The following is a 2,399-nucleotide window of genomic DNA, read 5'->3' as shown; positions in this document are numbered from 1 at the left end:
TCAGTAGTACAGGTTTGAATCATCAGAACCTTGGCAACACCTTAATATTTCAAAGTTATTAACAACTACCTCTAGGGGCAAGTCTGTGTTTACTGAGTTATGACAAATTTATTATAACGAAGGGAAACAAGTGTAGCCAGCCATCTTAAAAAATGCCCCAACCACTGCTTCTCAATATAGAAAGACTAAAACTACATATGTTTATCATACAACAAATCCCATCTCTGTCCCCTGAAATTCCTCTAATTTCATTCATTAGAAGGGGATTTTTTAAAAAAGCCTTAAAGAGCACTTTACAGCAGCATTCAGCTTTCCTATGAAATACTCAGCATCTTAAATATTATGTACACTTCTTTTTTTTCTTTTAGTAAGCTAGATACTGGCTTCAGACTTTGTGGAACTGGAGGGAAAATAACCCACTCAAAACTATTCTAGAAATCATCTTTTGGCAGAATAACAGGTATCCAAGTTAAAAATAGGAGGGTCATTTTGTTGGTGTTTTCCAAAATTTAACTCATTTTTTGTTCCCCTTCTACATCAACCTCAGTCACCACTCCTGAGTGGAGATGGGCAGAGGCTCTGGCCCCTGTGCCTCCGGCTTCTCAGCAGCTGCTTTCTTATTGCTGCAGCAAGGCTTGAATAGATGTGTGTCAATGAGGACTTCCCCAAAACGGCCTTTATAGATAATGCCACAGCATATTTTCTGTCTTTTCCAGTATGTGAGATCTAAAAAGGACAACACTGGCGTTCTGTTAGAGCCAGAAGCCATCTCTGTATCTGACCCATCATCTGACTGGTTACTATAACAAGGAGATTGAGCTGGAGAGTCACTTGAGGTGGTACTATGAGCATCAGAATTGTGATGTTTAAATTCCTTCTGCAGTTTACTGATCTGGTTGCTTTTTATCCTGTTTCCAGATAGAGTTTTCACTTTCTTTGGTTTCAGGGTAGTATTTAGACTGGGTCCTGCCCTTGCATCTACCACATGATTCCAGTTTTCTTTTTGATCCTGCTGGCAATTTCTTCCATCTTTTCACAAGCAGGACACAGGCGTTACAGATGTCTCCTGAACGAGTCTCATGTAACCCAAAACAGCTCTGGGAGTCCTTTTCATAGCGTTTACTGTCAGTGAATCGAGAACTGGAGGATTTAGCTCTGCAAATACTGCAGCCCTCTATACTTCGGTACACCTTTGGCTTGTGAAAACCAAACATCTTTTCTTCTGGGCAATAGTCTGCCAAAAGCAGATGTTCCACGTGCAATAACGTTCCCGAGGTGCGGAGTGCACACCAAGCCAAGCCCACCTCCCAATCGCTCCCTCCTCCTCAACTGCTTGTCTAGAAAGATTGTCTCCTGCAGTCCTGCAGTTGCTACCGCTGGAGCGGAAGGTGTAGATTCCGCTTTCCCTCTGCCAAAAACCTGCGTTCTTTATCTATTTCTGCTAGAAACTAACCACGTGGCCTTGAACAAGAAGTCTATTCTTTGTGATCAAGTTTTCTCCTTTGCAAAAAGAGTAGATTAAAGTAGGTGGTCTCTATCATTTTTTGAGTGACAATTCTGATAGCCTACATTGCTACTTTCTCTAAGCATTTTATTTTAACCAATGTTTTGCCAGTTCTGTATTTCTGCACTGTTTTAAACTAAGCTCATACATATCTAAAACCAAATGTATTGAATTCACTTTTTCAGTCTTTACCATCATAATCTATACATGTGATAGTTAAATATTTTTGAAGTTAGTCTTGATTCCAGCAATATTTATTTAATATTTACTATCTGTGAAACTCTGTCCTGGGCACATACATACTCTAGTAGTTAAGATTTTACTAATTAAATTTCATTTATTTGGCCATTGTTCACTCTCTATGGCATTATCTATGAAATATTTAGGCTATTTTGAAAAATATGTAGTGAACTATTTTTAAGCACTTAAACAAATCAAAACATATCACTTGTTTTAAAGCATGCATCTGCCAGTTATATGTGTATTTTTAAGGACAAGTGCAAAGTTTCGTGTTTAAGCTAAAAACAATATGATTAGATTTCTCCACCCCCTTATTCAATAAGCATGTATTTAAATATCTACTATATCCTGGAACTGAGCTAAGCTCTAGGAATACAAGGTCAAATATAATAGTCTCTCAAGTAGCTCACAGCCTAGTGCACCTGTGCCTGTGGAATAACCTGTCACATCAGTAATAGATAGTGGTTCAAGACTAGGGTGACCAACATGAGATTCTGAAAGTGAAAAGGGCACCAATCATAATTACACTAGCCCAGAAGGCATAATTGGGGCTGTCCTAGGCAATGCAGACTATGGTCACTCTAGTCAAGACAAAATATAAAGTGGCCTATTGCATCCACTTTATGTCTAAATCCAAGGATTGGTATCCTAACCC

At 38.8% G+C, this 2,399-nt stretch overlaps 1 pseudogene; it reads right to left on the bottom strand.

Annotated features, from left to right (window-relative positions):
• Positions 1-547: 547 nt before the first annotated feature.
• LOC103087258 (protein FAM60A pseudogene) lies at positions 548-1,226 on the bottom strand (annotated as a pseudogene).
• Positions 1,227-2,399: the final 1,173 nt, after the last annotated feature.

This window comes from Lipotes vexillifer, unplaced genomic scaffold (genome assembly GCF_000442215.2).
Source record: "Lipotes vexillifer unplaced genomic scaffold, Lipotes_vexillifer_v1.1 scaffold67, whole genome shotgun sequence".
NCBI lineage: Eukaryota > Metazoa > Chordata > Mammalia > Artiodactyla > Lipotidae > Lipotes > Lipotes vexillifer.
Note: the sequence above shows the minus strand (reverse complement) of the source record. Positions and strands in the feature narration are given on the sequence as shown.